Source organism: Uranotaenia lowii, chromosome 1, assembly GCF_029784155.1.
Source record: "Uranotaenia lowii strain MFRU-FL chromosome 1, ASM2978415v1, whole genome shotgun sequence".
In the NCBI taxonomy this organism is placed as follows: Eukaryota; Metazoa; Arthropoda; class Insecta; order Diptera; family Culicidae; genus Uranotaenia; species Uranotaenia lowii.
The window spans coordinates 210,156,632-210,178,994 of record NC_073691.1 but is presented as its reverse complement, the minus strand read 5'-3'; the positions used below and the strand labels follow the sequence as shown (position 1 = coordinate 210,178,994).

General features: G+C 37.0%; 1 long non-coding RNA gene across 1 annotated transcript; it reads right to left on the bottom strand.

Moving 5' to 3' along the window:
• Nucleotides 1–5,391: 5,391 nt before the first annotated feature.
• Nucleotides 5,392–5,777, bottom strand: LOC129746684 (uncharacterized). Its single transcript, XR_008737347.1, has 2 exons — nt 5,651–5,777; nt 5,392–5,584 (listed from the first exon to the last, which is right to left on the bottom strand). It is a non-coding gene; the product is annotated as an uncharacterized LOC129746684 (long non-coding RNA).
• Nucleotides 5,778–22,363: the final 16,586 nt, after the last annotated feature.

The following is a 22,363-nucleotide window of genomic DNA, read 5'->3' as shown; positions in this document are numbered from 1 at the left end:
TTTTTCCACGGTTTTTTTCAATTATTACTTTTGCGAGGTAAGTACACAAAATAGAGGTTAACAATGTTCTACAAAGTTGATGTGAAAGGTATAATGAACAACTTTGTAGAAGAAACCGTGCCTGTATCTTGCAAATAAAATATCATATCTAAGCACTTCAAGTTCAATGATTTAAGGTGGATATGAGTAGTCAACTAAGCTAAGCTAAGCTAAGCTAAACCGTGCCTGTATCTTGCTTCTGTAATAAGTTAGATTTTGGCGCCACCTTGCGGAGAAATGTAGAACTAATTCAAATCCATCAATAGATTGCGCAAATATAGTCGAGTAACTTTGTCGAAGACATCGATGAGCTACAACGAAGCCTCTGGCCTGCAGTCAATTGTGACCGTAAAAGTGTGGTTCCTGGCCCACTGTGCGTCCTTGGAGTATTGGCATGAGGCCAAATCCGGCCAGAAGATTGTTGGGACGTTGTGTGTCTTCAGGAGAGGAAGCAGCCGCTTCAGGAGGCACTCTTTCACCTCTTTCATGTACAACTGTCCGTTCATCGTGTCCTGGGTCACGAAAGGTGCACTCCGCTTCCCGCACGTGCAGATGGCTTGCCAATCCAGGAATTCATTCGCAGATTTGGACATCCTCTGAGCGCGGACATACTCCAGAACGCTGAACTTATCCTTGGCCGTGAAAAACGGGTGTTTGAAGTCGGCCTTCACATATGTTTCGTTGTTTAGCATTCAATTTTCGTCAGCATGTTGAGGTACAACTTCCTGGCACGGGTTTTGGCTGACTTCTTCTGCTTCTCGTCGCGATTAGGGCCCTTTTGTACCTTGAACGTTCGAAGCCCAGTCTTAGTGTTGGCCTTCTGGACAAAACTTCGGCTAAGGTGCAGCTTCTTAGCTACATCCCGAACGGAGGCGTTCGGGTTTCGGTTGAAGGCCCCAACTACGCGATTGTGATTTTTGGTGTTGTACGGAATATATTTTCCTTCACCTCTGGGCTTCCGATCGGTGGTCAATCGTTCCTCGAACTGCCCAAGTAACCATAAGCACTAAAGCCATTGCCTTTTCATAGCTATATACCAGCATTCAAGTGCTAAATTACACTATATCAGCACATCAGGTGCCTTCGAGTGCTATGCTGCATCATATTAGAATTATACCACTATTTTAAAATGCAATTAGCATTTTATCAGCTTTTCACAACGCGTTTGAAATGCAACATAGCTCTGAATCAGAATAACAAATGCTATATTTTCTAGGCATTAAATTTGCATCACTTAAGCTTGCTTTAATGCTTTTTAGCACTATGTAAGCACTACAGTGGCATTAGGCCAAAGCACATTAGCATTGATTGATGCAGAAATAATGCAAAATTAGGGCACCGGTTGCCAATAATTTGATTCAAATAGGGCTTTTTTCAAAGATTTAACGAGGAGCTGATATGGCCACAAGCAGACTTACTGAAAAATAACCGATCCATGGATGTAATGAGTTCGATTCCAGGTCATCTTCACCCGAAAAATGAAAAAAAAAATCATGTAGAAAATTCAACCCGAGAGATCCCCATAACATGAATAAGCGAATATCCAACATAAGCCAAATTAATTATCATGGCAGAAAAATGGAGCCAAATAAAAATCGATTTTTTTTACCCACATGGTTGTACCTCATTTGAACGTCATTTGCATTTTCCCAGCATTTTGCCCGGCAACGCTATAGCATCAACTTAGCATAGCACAGTGCTTTTATAGAGTTATACCAGTTTCTGCACTAAAGCAGAAGTAATTTCGCCAAACCTGGCTCACAGGGCTTATATGATGCACAGAATCAAGCTCTAGAGCTGATATTAGAGCAGAATTGGTGCTAGTTTTTAGAGCTTATGGTTACTTGGGTGCTAAATCACTCGCGACACCGTGGAATTCGCTATTCGAGCTGTTCTTTCGACTTCATTTCCGCGAGTTTTGATCATAGGACTTCAAAACTTGCAGAATGTAAACGATGAACTATAAACTAAATCCACTCTAATTTTCATTAAATTCTACCCAACGGTTAAAAAGTTAGAGCAATTTCATAGTGTGGCAATTTCATTGTGGATACCCTTTACCATTTTGAATCCGTCCGAATTTATGATAAATGTCATAGAAGTAGATTTTCGATCGAAATCGGTACACAATTTTAATACAATAAGATAGCGCTGATGTGGTCTAGTGGATAGGCTGATGCGAGTCTGGTTTTAATGCGCCAGGCGTACTGGATTCGAATACCGGTATCGGCAAGAAAACCTTTTGGGTTCGAATCCCATAACTTGCCAACAGGTAAGAGGTTACGATGTTTAGTGATTCCACTAAATATTCAGATGTATGAAGACATATACTAAATATTTCAGAGTGAATGCTTCTGGATTAATCTGAAAAGACTGTTGCAAGCGGAATGGATTGCCAACCATTGTAGTTCTCTGAAGGTTGGATGTCTTCTCTCGACGAACCATCGTCCGTTGAAGCGCCAGAAGAAGCAATTCGAAGGCCTAGTCACGCAATTTTTATATAAGAAGATGATATATTGTTTTGGACAACCACTTCCACTTTTTATAAATGGGCTCCTATACGTATTACACGGTGTGTAATTTACACCTAAAATGTGACACAATCCAAAAATTAGCATGCGATTGGCATCAACTTAGGGTTTTCAATACTTCAAACAATTATAATATGATTTTTTTAAATTCACCTGCTCGCACGAGTTCACCTTGCACGAATATTTTGATCAATTCTCCTAAACATAACTATGCAAATTATGGATAATGGAATGTACGTGCCGAATGTGGTTTGTTACGGGACACGGAACAGGGCACACGTTTCAATTTTCCCAAAGCACGCGTTGTCGTTCCGCTTGTTGGTCACCGAGTCACCATCCAAACTGCTAATGGACACCCCCTGTTCGTTGGCAGCAAATTCCGATGTGACAACCGCAACTCACTTCGACGAAAAAAGGAGACAAACTCATATGTACATTCCGGTTTCCAGCTCCCTCATTGGTCGCGTGGCATTCGGTTTACTTCAACGCCTACTGCCAGCCGGTTATGTGCAGGGTCTTGTTCATGTTTTTAAAACGAAGAGAGGGGTGATAAAAAATGATGTTTGACTGATGGTATGTGTGATGTAGCGTCCGGATAGTCTCAACGGAAAAAGGATCAAAACGCACGCTTGCACCATCGACCGTATGGCGCTAATTTGTATGCTCAAATGCATTGTGCTTCCGGAATGCTTGAAAGAAACTAGAAACGACCCACTTTCAATCGATTGGGTATAACTTGCTAGCGTTGATGGAATTCTGAAGGTCAGTTCCATATTAGAATCGATTACAAACGAACATCATGGCCCATTTTTATTCTTATCCATCTCCGCCGTACAGTGATAGTGACAGAGAGTCAATCAATTTGAATCGTTGTTCTTCACTAACGGAGTATATCCCTCTAGTGATGCTCGAATCAACTTATCATGAACGGGTGTTTGCGAAAGGTTTCAACATTACTGTGCATAAGTGTGAAAAAATTACAACTCCATGTTGGGTAAACACACCGAAAGCGATCAGTGCCAAAATTGGTCCTGCATCAAATTCGCTCAATCCAATTCCTGCTGTGGTCCGAAAGAAGCGACGCTTGGTGGCAAATGCTAGGGAACGGAAGCGAATGAACGCACTTAATGACGCTTTCGATCGTCTGCGTGAATTTCTACCGGATGCCACTGACGATAGAAAACTGTCGAAACACGAAACACTACAAATGGCTCAGAATTACATCAAAGCTTTAAGTGAATTATTGAATTAGCTTTGTTTTGTGGATTTTAATGTTAGCTAAACTACCAAAGAATTTAAAATAAAGATTAAAAATGTTAAAATGTGTGTAATATTTTCAAGTGAACACCTGCATTTATTGATGACAACTGGAGATAAAACGTATCAGCCTACAAAAGAACAAACATCACTGAGCGGCGGTGAATTGTCACCGATACAAATCCTCATATCGCAATTCGAATCTAGCTCAAACATAAACAAAAATGACCCATTCCCATCACACAACAAAGCATGCCGATCGGGAGTAAAGCAAAAAAAAATCCTTCGCATCAAAGCGGTCACGCTCAATTGCACCACAGAACATCGTCACCATCATTCCGAAACCAAGTAGGCCGAACCTGTTGCCCTGACTAGGCTCAGCAGGCGATCCTTACTTCTGAGAGTCCAAAAATCCCACCAGCCTCCTATGGTTGACATAATGATCCTCTGGTTGGGCTTTTATTGTTATTTTTCGGGAAGAAAACAACTCAAAACCACTGACTACATATTTTCGGTTATAATATTTGGCAAATTTTGTATCCTCTGGTGGCGGCGGCGCCTTAAAAATGTTCCAACTTTTAGTTTTATGTTTTTGCTCAATGAATCAGACCGACACTCTGTCGGGGTAAACCCACCCGCGCCCCTCGCAACAATCATAAATTATGTTGCGTAATGAACCTCCTCATTCCTGACGTGTGTTATGACGTTACGGATCGAACAAATTTCGCCATCTCACCGCAAAATGATGCGGTTCGAGTACGGTCCCCGTAGTCTAGAACCCGAAGGTTTGTCAATGGCGCCACTTTCTTCGGGCCGGGCCGGAAGATGACAAGTCAGATTTTTAGGGTTTTGGTCCATTTTTCCGTTCATGAAAGTTTTGGCGACTTTCGGGATCGTTACGGATTTTTTTTTGTTGAAGTTTTCTATAGCTGTATTTTTCGGTCGGAGGAGTAACTTTTCAGAAAACATGGAAGGAAAATCGTAGTTTTTGACAGCATTGATTCTCGGTTCTCGATTATTTCATTTGAACAACTGTTGAGGTTAAATGTTTGAAAACAAATTTTAATAAATTTATTTGAAAAATTTCATATATGGTGTCCCATTATGTCTCAGCACGATTTGAAATGAACAGTATAATCACAATTTAGGAGCAAATTATTTTTTTACTTGTATTTTCTCTATAGCCAGTAATTCAATACAGAATAACATTACGGTCGATCGTTTTTCCAGTGTTTTGTGAAGTTTTAGATGGAATCTGCACGCTTCCCGTGTTTTCACAAAATCTTAATCGGTTTCACCTTGAGGACAATTTGGTGGATTCATCTCCTTCGGTACCATTTAGACTTTGTTGGATTTGTACTGCACACTTAGAAAAATCCACGTAGATTTACATGCAACAACATGGGTAGAAAGGAATCGGGCATTTACGTGTGATAAAACTGTACAACTCATGTAAATTCCCGGTAGCGCTCAAGCCTGTTGTTTACTGTACATTTACATTATTTAGCACATCTCATGAATCTTATTGGACAGGAGTGGTTTCGCAAAATAAATAAGTCACTGGTCACTGGAGGCAGAAAAAAAACTTTTATTGAACTTTGATCACACTTTTTGATTGAATAACACCACTTACACCGATCTTCAACTTTCAAATACTGGTTAATTTTTGACGATTCTCCCGACGACGGAAATCACGGCTGGTGCAATAAGACAGCAGAAAATTGGGCCCCAACTATGCGCTCTGTTGTTGTTGTTTCCTGTAAATAACAGCAATTGGGGTGAAAATGTTAATCAAATCACAGTTATTTTCGATATTGATTTACCTTTAATCAGCAATCACGGTCAGATTGAAAGAAAAAACTAAAAACTTTTGCCGACGCAGAAACCTGAAACGAACAGGAATGAAAACAAAACAAATCTGACAAACTGACGCTGACGCTGGAATAAGCGTGCATTGACATGTAATTTTCATTGAAGAGGCAAACATGCTATACTCTTTTTCAAAATTTTCCGGCGGCGGTGTAAAAATGTAAAATCACTTGTAGTGTAAGGTTACATTTTTTTATCTGTGTGCCAAACCATTGCCTTTCCACCGATTTTTCGACAAAAAATGATGTTTTCTTTTCGTCAATACTTTGGCCATGCCGAACAGTGTAATACTGGAGAGGTTTTGTAATCAAACTTGCAATAGGTTTCGTCGTAGCACTTGATCATATAATTTTAGGAGCTCTTTGTTTGACGGAAGCAACTTGATTTTGACTTCAATTGGGCTTCTTCTGTTTCTCATATGTCTTAAGACCCAATCTGGCCACATCATGAACTGAGGCAGTCTTCTTACTGGCTTAAACAAGTATGACTTTCTGGTCCAAAGTTTTGTCCACCGAACCCGTTTTCCGCCAATTTTTTTGTCCACGAAGCTGCTTTCCTCTCTATACTTCGGAATCGCCAACTGATTCAGCGAAATGTTGGGGATAGTACACCGTACACCATTTGTGCTTGATATTTTTTTCTCGAAATCATGAAAAGTGGAGCACAAAACTTTAAGTTGAACTGTAAACGAACACACACATATAGGATCTCAGTGAAACTTCATGTTCCTTTGAAGAGATCTAAATTCTAAATTGTTAACTTTCAAGGAAAACAATTTAGAATTACAGGTTTTGTTAATTACAGGTGATTTATTTTAAAGGTTGCAGTTTTCAGTGACACGTAATAGTCAGCATTTTTTACTGTGTACTTATGATGTGTCATTGTCTCATGTCTCAAGTCTACACTCTTATTCTCCTTGACTCAAATTTGAAGGAAAACAATTCAAAATGCGCCAAAACTGGGGAAACTCAAATTTTGATTAGAACGGCACAACTCAAAAATGAATAGTAGGGGTTTTCACGAATTCTGAGTTGTTTTCAATCATGCGTTTTTAAGGAGCGTCTGAACGATCTGAGCCAAAACAACTCAGAATTTTATAAAATTTGGACACGGTTTCGAAAGGGCTTATATTTTTTTAATGAAAAAAAGTGAAATTTCGGATCGAATTAAATAAAACTAAAAAATTTCATGAAAATTATTTTATTTCCCGTTGCATTTTTTTTTCTCGCCAAATTTGGAGCGTGGCAACCAGCATTTTATGCTGTTGACGAGTAGGATATCGTTCCTCTCCTGCCAACAGCCAAATTTCTCGATGCCGTTCTTGCTCACAGATTGTGTCCGGTGTAAATGACTTCCATCGATCCCAGCAGCGAAATCCTTGGGCGCATCCGGTGGAATTCAACATGACAAAGGAGAAAGTGTGTTGATTTTGACCAGTTTGAACCGATCGCCTTCATTTTTGAAACGCTTCATAAGGATTTCCTGCCGGTATAGCCAACCAACGCGATTTCGATATGAAAAATTATCTTAAATAGCCTCTTCTTAACTATACTAAACCTACCGAAAATTTCTTTGCCCCAGCGGAAATCTCTCGTTATTGATGAATACATTCGTTGCGTGAACATTCACATATTTTGATGGCAACATAGCCACCGAAGGTGTTTCCAATTTTCGTTTACATTTAATTTTTTCCGATGCTGGATCGCACCATCTACTCCACTAATCGATGCCCTAAGCTGCTTAGCATCCGACATAGCATCATCGTCGTCATCGCCATAATCTTATTAGCGATCGCGATGTCTTTCAGCAACCTTTTCCAGAAAAACCTTGATCGGTGCTGTAAATATTCATCACGGGATTTCTTTCTATCTTCAAGGATATCTGCCAGCAAAGTCGAAAGACCCATCCTACGGTTTAAGATAAAACAAAATTATTAGGTGGTTTTAATTTTAAGCATTTTGAATTCTTGCGATGAAAAATGTTCTTTGGCTTTTCTATTCGAATAATCATTTTCCACACTTTCGTTACGAGTGGATGATCCAGTTCTAGAGCTATACCAGCTGTATCTCAGTCAGCACCTGCTAATAAGTGCTCGATATTTTTTTTTCGATACAGTTTTCCTTCTGTAGCATTCCATGGACTCGGGGCTGCTCTAACGGGTTGGCCAGGAGTGTTTGACCGATATTTCTTGGAGAAACACTATCCCAAGATTTAGAAATGGGATTAGAGCTGGGCTAGGGATCATTTGACTTGAATGGGATTGCTAACCCTGCCCTTCAACCGTAGATGAATAAAAGAAATGGATTGAAGGTTAAACTTCGTACCGCTTCTCCCGGGTATACTTGTCCGCCGCTCATCATGTCTTGGGGTTAAGGTACCATCAGATAAGCTGTAATAGGAACAAAATAGTTTTCACTATAAAATTTATTTTATTAACGGGAATGTTCTAACTTGAACTCACATTAGACCTTTTCAACATTTGGTGCTTCTTGGTTTAGTTGTTGCTGATCTGGAGATTGTTGCAATTTATAATTCTACCTGTTCTGTTGCTGAGCTCCAATTATTGTGGCACTTGGACCATATTTCCACCTGGAACTCCAACGTTTGGATTCATTCAGTTCATGCATTTTGTTGAGGATTAGATTATTATTATTATTTGGATCTGTACTTAAATTATCCGGATTCATATGACTATTAAGTGCTATTAACTCCCATTCAACTTATTCGGATTTTTCTCTATCGCACCACCGAGATATCACCCATTCCTCGCATTGGGTTCATTTGAAGAGAGCCTCCTGGTGTCTAGGTTGTGGTTGCCCTGCCCCCTGAGGTGGCATTCCATGGCCCATTTGTCATTGCATAATGGATAATAATGGATTCATCTGAATCATTTAATCGCATAGCAATTCATACTATTTTGCCATAACTCGTTCTAGTTGGACCAGTTGGACCCATGACACCTCCCATCTGGTTAGGCATTCCTGGCATCCCAGCTTATTAACCAGGTTGCGTTAGACTTGGCATCATTGCTCCTATTTGGTTAAGCCATCCAACAGCTCTCAATTTAGCTCCTTGCATCCCGGCATCCATGCCACCTGTCATAGGCATCTGGGGTCGGTTTATAGTCTGCGAAAGATTGAAAGCATTATCAGTTCCTAACATTTGTCCCTCCATGGGTCCCCTGGTTCCCGGTACCATTTGACCTGTTGCACCCAGTCTCTGGTCTGACTGAGACCATTATGTTCCCTGGGAAGCCAATGAGATAATACATTCATCGGATCTGCCATGCCTTCTTGTTGGGAAGAATTGCTCCCATTCGGTGCACCACCAGCAGGATTCGGCTGATTTTTATTTTTGTGTCTGGAAAAGAAAACAGGAAATTGTTCCTACTTCATTCCTACGCATATAACCTTTCACAGAACTTACCCACTTAACGAACAATGTACCAAGTACCAATCTGGCCACAAATCCGAGCATACGCCCTTGTTGCAAACTTTCTAGAATACGTGATTTTCCATCTCCAAAGCATTTTTGTTTGGTATCATACCGGATTGTTGGAATGATAAGTTATTTCCCTCGCTGAACTCCTGTTCATCCAAGTTCAATTTTGATAATAATTATAGCGTACAATGATGCGCAAGTTTGTTGGCAAATCGATGATCCGGGCATTGGAATATTTACTGGAGCACCGAATTTCCGAAGACAAACTGAAGCAGCATGTCGCGACGACTACAGCCAAAGGTTTCGCTTTGCTCGGTTTTCTTCGTCGGAATACGTCAAGTTTTGAAGACCCGTATGCATTGAAAACTTTATTCTGCTCGTTAGTACGCAGCGTCTTAGAATATGCTGTTCCTGTTTGGGCACCCTACCACTCCGTTCACAGCGACAGGATTGAAAGAATCCAGAAAAAATTTCTGCGGTACGCATTACGCCGTCTGCCCTGGCAAGATCCCGTACGGCTACCTCCTTACTCTGAGAGGTGTGGCCTACTATCAATGACGCCTTTGAGTCAAAGAAGAAACTATCTTCAACGAATGTTCATCTACGATATTTTGACCAACGCTGTTGACTGTCCTCAACTGCTCCAGAGTTTAAACCTCTACGCCCCAGCTCGACAACTACGCAGTCAGTTGATTTTTTGGTTGCCAAGAAGCAGAACAGTATTTGGACAAAATCACCCCTTATACCGATGTTGTCAAGCTTTTAATGTTGTCTCGCACTTATTTGACTTTCATATATCTAAATCTACGTTTAAAAGTGCAATCCGTGATGTAAACTAGTTTTTAACTAATTTTTAATAGTTTTGTAATCTTATTCATAAGTTAGTTTTAATATTAAGTCTGTATGACAGTAGTCAAAGACTCCAAATAAATAAATAAATAAATAGGATGAGCTGATTCTGTCCATAATAAATCCGCCGAGAAATGTCTTTGATTTGTATCTGGAACAGTTGGGTCGCGTTTGATGAAAAAAAAAGATCCAGAACAACTGGAACTCAATGTTTGTCCGCGACCAAAAAAGGCATCCGGTGGGAATATACCTGGAGAGATTAAACTAGATTAGGGTAGCTGAAAATAAACAAAATCCTTAGAAAATTTTGAAAATCTTACCCGTCGCATTTTCACCACACTTCCTGCCGTTCGATGAATAGCTTCGTTCCCCTGAGGCCAATAGATTTTCCGGATGACATTCTTGGTCCTGGAGGGCGTCCGGTGCTCAGCCGGGACTTCTACCGATCCGAGTGGCTAAAAGCTACGCTGCATCCGGTGGTAACCAACCTAAACAAAAAGAACAAACAAAAGAAAAAAATTAAATTTTACTCGACTTCCCTAAAAATTCCTAGAAGAAAAGATAAAGTGGTTGAATTCTTTTTTCTTCTTTCTAAATCACAAATTATTTTTTTGTCAACTGCAACTTCGAGCATCGCAACGATCGCAACCAAACACTCCATTGGATTTTGGAGCGCTCTGAGTTGTTTTCATCTATCTTGATCCAAAAAATGTGCGTTTTCGCTAAGTTCCAGGTTTTTACGCTCACAAGATGAAAACAACTCAAAATTTCGATTGATTTCAACTCAGTTGTTTTCATCTTCATACATGATGCGACTCCTGATCAAAAACAAATCAGTCTCTGAATAATTGAAAATTACCGTGTAGGGACTCAGCTCCCAAGCCTATTTTTGTGTTTTACCAAAAAAATCGATTAACAAATACATAGCGTTCTAATTTGAAATATTGTGGTGTCAATGGTCTCTTGAAATGAGCAGTCTGCAATCAATCCAAACGTTCCTAAGTTTATGAATACAATTTCATGCCCGTTGAATCTACCAAACCACCCAAATTCGGTACGATTTCGTTGATAAAGCTAGTCGCGTTTGCGGTCTGAAGGATTTAAATATAGAAATTGTTTAGCAAAACATTAATCGTTGGAACATTTTTAATGTTAGGGTAAATTAAAAACTAGAAAAAAATATTCTCAAGAACTATTCACCGTTGAGAATCAAAAGTTTCCCGAACACAAAAAAAAAACGAAAACGTAACGGGAGAACCTTATTTTTTCACGCTTCCGCTTATTCTTGATTGGGGATACCCGCCTTTCTCATTAGTTAGCTCGGCGAAGCTCTACTAGTGGTGCACGATCCGGTATTGTAGGATCATTATTAGTTATGGCGCGGGAAGGTTTCGTAGGAGGACTAAGGAACGAATCGATCGAAGAACGAACGATCGAGAAAAAAAACTGCCACAGGAAGCAAAATTCTCCGCTTATTAAATTGGTTCTTATTCGTAACATCCGGCCGGCCAACAAGAAGCGCTTCTCCCGAAGGAGAAGGATGTTTACGACGAAAAGAGTATCATTTTTCTCGGTCGTTGCAACTCCTTCCCCATTTCTCAAAAACAAAAAGAAAGGTACAAAATTTATTGCTTTCACAGTATTGGTTTAGTGTATCTCGCTGAATTGATCAATGATTATCAGGAAAACAAAGATAAATCTGTCATCGAGTGTTGGAAAAAGTGATATAATAGTTCAGCGCCTACTGCAGCGGGAGGTCCCCGAATAAACATTCCCAAAACAATGACAAATTAAAATCCGATCAAAATGATCAATGGTCTTTCGTTTAGCTACTGCACTCCTGTTTTTATCGCTGGGATCCGATCTGCGGATTGAAGTTAATTTGAAAAACGTCCTATCATTTCGAAAGGATGCGACACATTCCAACTTTCGCTCTCGGTTGGCCCTTCTCAGAATCGAATCCCACGAGTAGTGGCGCTTAACTCGATGAACCGGTATCAGGTAGCTCGAAAAACACTATAAAACTCGCTCTACATGTCATTCATGATAGGCACTTGAGCTCCGCACGGGATGTTGATCCTCTTGATCCAATTATCACATTTTATTGGAGCGATTACATGGCTTCTGGATAGACGTCAGACAAGAATAATAGACACTTGCTTCAGAAAACGGATCAAAGAAGGCTGGACCGGACTTGACGATACAGAGCCTACCACGGTGTTCATAACGTGTGAAGAAAAGTCAAAATCATTTATGGAGCGAGCATGAATCTACATAATCTGATGACCGGTCGACAACGTTAGTTTCAAGAACTTAGTTGAGTGGTTCTCGGATTCTTCTAGTTAAGCCGTTCGGTTTTTGTTATGATTTTTTATGAATGTTTTCTTTAACTTTCGGTTGCCCAACCAGACGATTCGAACCGAGCGGCCAACGATTCAACGGTCACTTGAACTCTATGGAATCTCAGCCGCGCTTAAAGACGTCGGAAGACCCGGTTTTGTGGACTACCGTAGTGTAGCCCAAAGTTACGAAAATGGGAGACGGAGCTCGATTCAATCAAGATGATGAGACTAGATCAGCAGCGGCAAGATTTTCTTCATTTCGGGAACTCTTTCCCTGATTTTCTGATGAGGTAGGAGCTGCTCGTTGTTTTGTTTTCGATGGTCATGGTCGCGGCCCCAAGTAGGTACGCGCATCACGGAATCTCGTCTTATTTTTGTTTTCGTTGGCCGGCTCTCGAAACCGCGTATTTCACATTCCCGAGGCCTTTTTGATTCAAATTCGATACTCGGATAAAAGTTCAACGAGCCACTCGACGATCCATGGGTGGAGAGCTTTCGCCTATCCAATACATAATACATATGTAGATAGATAATTCCTAAATAAAAAAAATCTATTCGGTGGTTATAAATAACAAAATTTTATTTAACCAGAAAACGAAAATCCAATCAATGGAAAAATTAAAAGCCACTGTCATTTAAATTAAGTTTCGATATTTTTTGTAAAACGGTAGCGAGAATCAAAGAACGTTACTAACACTTGTGTCGTTTTACTGTCAAATGAACCCAAAAAATAAGTTTAAATGAGTCACAGCATTGATTAGATCGTTTGAATAAATGATTTAAATGATTAAATTTAGATGAAAAAAAGTGATTTCTTAATATTACTACAATCCAAACTTTCAAAATTCTCACGGTTTTTTTTAACCTTTTCCATATGTCCATTGAACATCTGGTAGGCTTAAACGATATGCAAAGTATAATCTACTTCGATTGAGAAAGTAAATAAACACTTGAAGTGTTATTTGGTTCTTAAAGTTCTGTCAAAAGACCACGATCTGGATCTGATCCAGAACCACGATATCACCAAAGCGCGGGTGCTCAAGTTTCAATTGGGCTCGATGTTTCGTTCCTTAGTCAGAACTTTTCCACACTATTGTTTAACGATTTCAACGAATCTCAGTAGGCATTGGTCAGACAGAACAGAGAAACGATGAAGGCCGATTTTCGGACGCTGCTTTTATTAGAAAAGTAACACATGGCCTACATATGTTTATCTTTACACTAGTGGGTACACCTTAAGTCAGTTCAAGTGCTTTTTGGTTTTTTTCGGTCCTTCATTTTTTTTGTCTTTACAGAACTCAATCAAATTATGCTGCTGCCAATTGTCAACTCTGTCAATTTTTACAACTTTAAGATGTGCCAGTTTTAATTTAAAAAAATATTACTTTAGAATTTAAGATTTCATATATGAAAAAGTAAATTATCTGAGCCAAATAAATGTTCATGGTTAGTGAAATGCCACAAACAAAATTGATTCGCAAAATTCGAGTTTTCATCCGATTGCCATCAAATTTTCTGGGATTGAAAAAAAACTATTAAACTTCATTTTACCATTTTACTCGTATTTTATTTACAGTCCATATGCAAATGCCCGAACCTTGGCCTTAACCCTGGCCATAAGATTCGGCACAACTTTCTTCAGTTCCTCCACTGTCTTCACTACCTTAGGTCTTTTAAGAAGGTGCTGCTTCATTATCGCCCGGTACTTCTCGATGGGGTGGACCTCCAAAGTTCTGGGAGGGTTGAATATTTTCGGCACGAAATTGACCATACCACTTCAGCTCGTCCTTGGAGTAGTGGCATGGGGCCACCCTCGCGTCACCGTGGAATTCGCGATTCCCAACGTTTTAGCGATGGAACTATGCGAGAGATCCTTATTCTCGTCATGAATGCGCAAGCTTTTATTATGCACGACCTGTTCTTTCGACTCCATTTCCGCGAGTTTTGATCACAGGATGTAAACAATGCACTATGAACTAAATCCACCCAAATTTTCATTAAATTCTACCCAACGCACACAGCAGTACGTAGAAGAAAAAGTTGGCCAAAAGTATTTTTTAAGTTTGAAATCAATAAAAAAAGTTTATTTTGCCTTATCAAACGTTTTCAAGATCATTGAATACATTTTTTACCGTTTTCGCAATTTTTCATAATTTTCTATTAAAAATAATCAAGGTTAGAAAAGTTGTAAAATTAAAAAAAAATCAATATTTTTTTTATTTGTTTTTGAAAGTGATTCTTGATAATATTTGAAAATATTCGAAAAAGAACGTAAATTGTACTGAGTTTTAACTTAAAATGAACGAAGCCCTAAATGACTTTTTTGTAGTAAAAATCTATCGATATTTTTAAACTTCTAACTTAAAAATATTAAAAATGCGCGAGTTTGCGCGATTTTTTTTTTGCACATGATGGCCGGAACAAATTTTAAATCCTTCTTTTGTCACTCGGAGTTGAAACATCGCGAGGGGGGGGGGGGGACAATAAAAAATAATGCGAAAAACAAATAAATTGGAATAAATTGCACGAAAACTATATCATTGCACAAAACCTATAAATCTAGTAATTTTTTATCGAAAAATTCATTAAAATGAAGAATACAAAAGGTGGAATGACTCCCATCATCCAAAATTTGTTTTTTGGTCTTGTAATCTTTCAGATATTTGATATTTTTTTTCGAAATTTACATAATTTTTTTTTCCAGGAATTTACCACACTGTGGCATTCTTCCCTTCGAAATTTACTTAAAATACTTCAAACTTTATTTATTTCCCACCTCATCGTTTTTGGAAATTTCGAAGGGGGGGTGACAAAAGAAGAAATTGATATTTGTTCCAGCCTTATTGAAGTTATCAATTTTCAAATGATATCAAACATTTTGTCGGGACTTGCTGAGAACATGAACAAAAACACTAATTTGTAAAAAAAAATCAACGTTTAGAACAAAAAATAAATAGAAGAATTTTCAAAGCATTAAACAGTGTCCCGATTATCATCGATTTTTATCTATTATACTCAAAATTATTTAGCAACCCTCCTTTGAAGTTCTCCATTTCAAAATTTTATTTTAAGTTACTTAAGAAAGTTTAATTCATAGATTTGACTTAGTTGCGCTGATTCAACGATTTGTAGAAAAATTGTATCTAATAAAAATACTAAAATTTTGACAGCTGCTACAGCTTATAAACAAGTTAGATGTTAAAAAAATGACCGGCACATGGTGCTAAATTTATTCAAGAATCAAATAAACATTGACATAAAAATAACCAATAAAATTTAACTTTTGAGTTTTGGCAAGGTTTTTGGGTTGAACACTCCAGTGTGCAACGGTTAAAAAGTTAGATTTCATCACAAAATCGGTGTCACAAAACACAGAATTTCAGAAATATTCACAGATTTCACAGAATTTTAAAATTTTTGACGTTTTTTTTCAAAATTCAATTTTTTTCGTCGATATAAATTTTGGATAATTATCTTTGAATTGGATAAATATGATAAAATTGGTCTATTGATATTTCTTAACTAAAATGAAAAAAAGACGAAATTTGACATGGCGTTTGAATGAAATTAATGGAAAAAGCATCACAGAAAGCCGTCCCAGAATTTTTTTAGTAAAATCACAGAATTGTTTTCGGCATCCTTCCCTACAACTCCTTAAATTCATAATTTTATTCTCCAAGGTAAATAGTGGGCCCCATAGCGACTTTTTCTTGTATTTGACCTTTTGAAACGTATATTGCACATACATTCTAATTTTCCCGGCCTACATTTTAGAAACTTTCACGGCCTTTATTGAAAGAATAGTTCCGATTAGAGTGTCCTACCCAGAAATTCCAAGTTATAAAAAATATCGGAAATTGATGAGATGAATGGATCAGACTGAGCAAAGAAATCATAGTTCTACCTATAATTGGATTTCTCTTCTAAAAACTGGGTATCTAATACATTGAATTTGATTGAAAACATTTTTTTCGTTCGAAAACTTAGTTCAAAAGTGAAAAACGACCGAACAATTCCAATATAGAAACGCTACGAAAAGAATATGAATTTTCTTTTTTGCCACACATCATTTAGAACTTTCGTTTCGCAAACTGTTGACAGTAACAAAATCAATAGTGATAAATCTTGCTTAATTTTTTCAAACTTTTGCAGCAAAAATTAGTCAAGTTTGTCGGTTGAAGTACTTAGTTCCTGGGTCATAGGTTTTATAATTGCTAATTGAATTTTTAAGACATTAAAAAAGTTTGAAACGTTTTGCAATATTCCTACTTAAAATTTAAGAATACCAAGTATTTACATAAGACCAATTTTTCTCGGAATCCCGAGAAAAGGATCGTCAGATTTCCCGATGCCGGGGAACGCTAGAATGGCTGGAAAATTGACTCTCTTGTTCCGATTCAGCAAAAAAAACTACGAGAATAGTTATGAAATTATAGCATTGGGTCAATTCAAAAAATTTGGATGTTATTTGGTCATTTTGGATTTGGTGGCCCACAATTCCCCACCATTTTTCAATAACCAATAAAATTTACTTTTATAAAACAGCAAAAACTTGGGGAAATAAGTTTATCATCTATTTTATTTCAAGAAATCTTGAAAGGGCAAAAGAACGAATCATATGCAGGGTCCACTGAAGTAAATTTAAACGGAAAGTTTCTGGGGGGAAAGTACGTTTCGATAGTAGTTAGAAATTTTTATTACTGCTATCATATCCGTTACAGATTATCTCCGTGATTTATTTAAAGTGAGATACAAGTTCAAGGAATCAAATTCTATTCTAGGTTTTTCGGAAAAACAATTGCTAAATTTCTTTAAAGATAGAATTGCACTAAGGTCATATTTTTAGCCCACTAATATGATTGACTTAACAGACGAAAATAATTCACAAAAATAATAGAAATGACCAAAATGATAAAATCAACAACGCTGATAAAAATGAAAAACGTGGCATTGAGCACTAAAATCACTTAAATTACTGAAAAGACTAAAATAACAAATAAAAAAAAAAACAAAAGCGAACAAAAACTAAACTGACGAAAAATTTGCAAAATCGCTATAATAATAAGGATGACAAAACTGACAGAAATATCAAAAATAACATAAATTGCAAAAATGATTAAGAAAATAATGGCAAAAAATGTTTGAAAGGCAAAAATGACTTAAAGCTAATAGGACTACCATGAATAAAATTACAAAAATTAAAATTAAAAATATTTAAAAAAAAAATAACAAAATTGAAACAATTGGTAAAATGTATATTGAAAGTGGACAAACTGAGGAAAATATAAAAATGGTTAAAAAAACACAAAATTGATATAATAAGAATGACAATAATGGATTAAGTTATTTAAATAACTTGGATACTAGATTAACCATTCGTTTCATAAAGTAACAAATTTGCAACAATTAATTAAAGCTGTTGTAAATTTTACAGAAAGCAATATATAGTCAACTTTTTTCTTCAGGACAATAATATTTCTAACTTCAAGATAACGTCCAATGAAAAACAATGAAGAACAAGTTCTTTTGGCTAGATCATCAACCATTCGTTTCATAAGGTATAAAAAATGGCAGCAATTACGAATACTAGTTAGAAATCCTGCATAAAAGTAGAAATATCTTTTTTTTTCTTGATTTTTGCAATAAATTTTATTTTCAAAAAGTCAAATTTAGTACAAATTGGTGACTTTTGAGTAGTTAAAGTATTTATATTTATAATTTGAATCTTAAATTTTTCAAATGCAAACAGCGAATATTTTGAATATAATTATATGATCCCTGGAAAAGATTTTTTTTGTTTAAAAAAATTTCTCATTTTAAGTAAATTAATAGTTAACATCTTTTTTCTACTTACTACTAAATAATGATGCATGTTCTCAATATTATGCAATGTAATACCCTAGTTTGTAACATTAGTTCCATAATATGCTCCAATTACTTTCTATCGGTTGTATAGTATGTATGTTAACAGTTTTAATGTTTTCAGAGCGAACTTGATATGGAAATAATATATGAAGGTGAAACGGCAGTTCCATTTGAGTCCTACTTATAGAGAATACAGAACTCTTTCAAACAAAACTCTTTCAAAACAGAACTCTTTCAAACGCGTACCATATTAAACAAATGTTATACGGGTAGAACCATTTGAAATGTATTTTATCGATCGGTTTTCTGTATTAAGGAATAATAAAAATATTTTTTTTTGTTTTTTATTTTATAAGTGTTCGAATGAACAACGCAGATTGTTTTTTCTACAACTTGTATTTCTTAATTTTCAAGCTACTTGATTCTTTGAAACTTAGTATACCATGCACAATAATCGCTTTTTAATTTAAAAGGTTTTATAATTCAATCATTGTTGTCAGCCGAGTATGAACTTTTTTTTAGATTGCTTTATATAGCGCTAAAGAACTATGAGCACGAAGATTACCATAAAACCTTTCACAAAAAATGAAGTTACTGAAAAAGAACTGAATACTTGCCAGAGCTTGAATATTATACCAAGTATGGATTTTGATAAGGTTTTTTTTTCAAAAAAGTTGTTTTGGAAAGACGTTTCACTAGCTGGTATATTATCGCATAACTACCCCCAGCTTAATTCTGTGCCGGGATTGTCTAGGCGCTAGCAAATATGCTGGCTAGTCTTTTTTTGGTATGCTAGGCGTATTGGGTTCGATTACCGGTATCGGCAAAAAACTTTTGGGTTCGAATCACATCATTGGCCAACAGGTAAGATGTGCTTCCTTGAAATGCTCATATAATTTATTTATTTGGTTCATCTTTGGTTAGAATACCATACAGACTTAAAACTACTACTTAAAACTAAGACATACTACTTAATCCTAATTTAAATCTATGTACGTTTACACATATCGAAATTAAAAAGATGGTACACTAGACTGAGTCGATTTGGGGTCATTTTTGAATTTCGCAAACCCTGGGGTCTTAAAAGCTTCATCTTGGTCCAAAACTCATCCATGATTTTTTGCAGAATTTTTAAGTAACGTTTACATGAGTAAATTTGAACTTTTAGGTTTGTATGGGAAAATTGAATATTTTGTACTGAAAAATCAACATCGTTTTTGTTTCTTCTGTGGAACCGAGCCAGCTGACGGTTTTTGTGCCAATTTATAAAATTCCTTGAGGAAATTTTCCGCTGAACAACTTTGTCGAAGACCGTAACTTCGTATTTTATTTGGCAAAAAAGTTATTAGCATTTTAATAGGGGTATGTCTTTTCGCATTGATAAACAGTAAATTAAATAGACATCACTGCTGGACCCTCGCGAAGTATTGCATGAAAAGTAGTCATGCAATACCTCGATAGGCACCCTGCAGTGATGTCAATTTAATTTACTGTTTATCAATGCGAAAAGACATACTCCTATTAAACTGCTAATAACTTTTTTGCCTAATAAGATACGAAGTTACGGTCTTCGACAAAGTTGTTCAGCGGAAAATTTCCCTAAGGAATTTTATAAATTGGCACAACAACCATCAGCTGGCTCAGTTATACAGAAGAAACAAAAACGATGTTGATTTTTCAGTACCAAATATTCAATTTTCCCATACAAACCTAAAAGTTCAAATTTACTCATGTAAACGTTACATAAAAATTCTGCAAAAAATCATGGATGAGTTTTGAACCAAGACGAAGTTTTTAAGACCCCAGGGTTTGGGAAATTCAAAAATGACCCCAAATCGACTCAGTCTAATGGTACACTGAGCTGAAACGTTCACAACATTTATCTATGGGATGGTTTCGGCCATATGCAGTACGGTGAAATGGTATCCAGAGGAACTGACGTTGTCGTAGTGTCCTCGTTGATATTTAAAGGTTGACGCGTTCCAATACGTAAGCAGAGTCAACACGATTAGTTAGGACATCAAAAATAAATGTTTGTTGTAGCTCGGTACGACGCTTTTCGAGAGAAGCAATGCTTATCAGAGCACACCTTTGCTCGTACGGCGGAAGTCGAAGTGGTTCAATCAATTGCCCAGGCGAGGTAAATATACACGGATGCCTGAATTCATATGGTAAACGGATTGACTTGTTCTTCCAAAATATACAATAACAGTTCATACGAAACCATGGGGTCCGGGTATAGTGTAAGCTGCATTGGAGATTTATCGAGCTAAATAATCTAAATAATGCATTTAAGCACATACTTAGGCAGAAACTGAGATGGATTCGTGCACCCATGGTGGATAACCATCATATATAGGTTCTAACCCCAGCTAAATTGTGTCCAGACACTAGGTTTACGAAGTTCTTGAGCTTTAACTATGATTAGTGCAAGATGATTTAGGAATAAGCATTTATTTCTTGCTGTCTTGTGTGAGGAAAAAAACGTTCCTCCATTTCATGCTGTTGCAAATTTGCAACAATTAATGTTTTGGCTAAATACTCGAAATATGTGAAAATAATATTTTTTCATTATTTTTCCCTTCAAGTACTCATCATTGCGCACTATTGAGAATTTTTTCAAGGAAAAATAAAAAATCATGAAATGAAGGGTTAAATCGATTAAAATAATAAAAATTACAGATGAGTTCAATTTAGGTGTAACTCAACACTTCTGAACAGTGGCCATGGATGTGCACCATCTTATTTGTGATGCAGTCTTTAGTAGACTATTCTTTTTTGATTGATTAATTGACTTATTGCCAAAAAGAACAGATGCGTTATTTTCTTGGTTGTACTCCATTTCCGCGAGAACGTTTGCCCAGAATTCCAATCACCAGAAAAAAAATTTTGCCACATTTTTGTTCTCCAGAATTTACCATTTCGTGGATTTTTTTTCCCGGAATGCATCATTTCCCAGAAAATTTTTCACCAGAATCAACCAAAATGATTCATTTAGGGGTTCAATTTCAAATATTTGTCATTCTAGGTAAAAATCATTCTGGGTTAATGTTTTCGGGCTTTTGGGATGCAATCTATTTTTTTTGAAAATTTAGTAGGTATTTGATTGATTTTGTTATGATGAGGAAACCCTTTTTTATTCATGTATTTGAAAAAAAAAATGCTTGAACGTTTTATGAGTTTGATGTTGAAATTGGCTTTAAGGAGGTTTTCGAAATTTATGTTATGGTAATCGAAAATAATTCTATCTACTGAAATGTCTACATCTTGGAGGAGCTCGTACTAGCGACATCTAATTAAAAAATTAATTGACCCAGATTTTTTTGTTTCTAATAAAATCCAGACGATTTTTTGTGTTATCAACTCAATTTCTCAGAAACTTCTCTAATCACTTTTAGAGCCCATCAAGGCTAAAGGCTAAAAAACCAATACACAAAAAATCCAGACAACAACGCTAAAGCATGTCATCTTCAGAAAGCGATAAAAACTACTGCTCATCTAATTGAAGATCAGCGACAAAAAAATGCATAATTTTACCATGAAAGGCTAATCTGCAGCGTGTTCTGGTACCTACCAGGCCAGTAGTTACCAGAATTGCGTGCTCATCTGGAAAATGTCGTAAACCACACACACCGTAGGCTTCTTCTCATCATCGCTGTTAGAAAGGGGAAAAAAAATCGGGACCTAACGCCAAGTCGTTTAAGAAACGCTTAGAGATCCTACTTTCTTGTGGTGACCACCGGCAGTGTAACTTGAGCCTCTCTGAGCTGTCGTTACTGCTACATATAGATCAGGAGGCTCCGCAGATTCAGCCCTGGAGTGGGTAGAAAAAAGGTTCGTCTCCTGTTTTACGTTTCAGTCCCTTGAAGTTCAAGTGCAGTCTTCTGCTGTAGGCTGGCGCTGGCTGCTGCCTAACTGACTTGACATGAAGTTAAAAAAAAATAACGAAAAAAAAAACGTTTTAATTTGTTCGAGGTCAAACTTTTTTTTCGAAACCTTCGAATTCGATCTCAACTGCTCCCGGCTACTGTGAAGCACGGTAAACGACTTGGAAGAAGCCATGGGGATGAAGGATTTCCTTTTCGTATGAATACTCTCTCGTACAGTTTCCTTTTTCGAGTGCTAAACTTCCCATTTTTCTAACAAATTTTCTCGTAAAAACGATAAAAT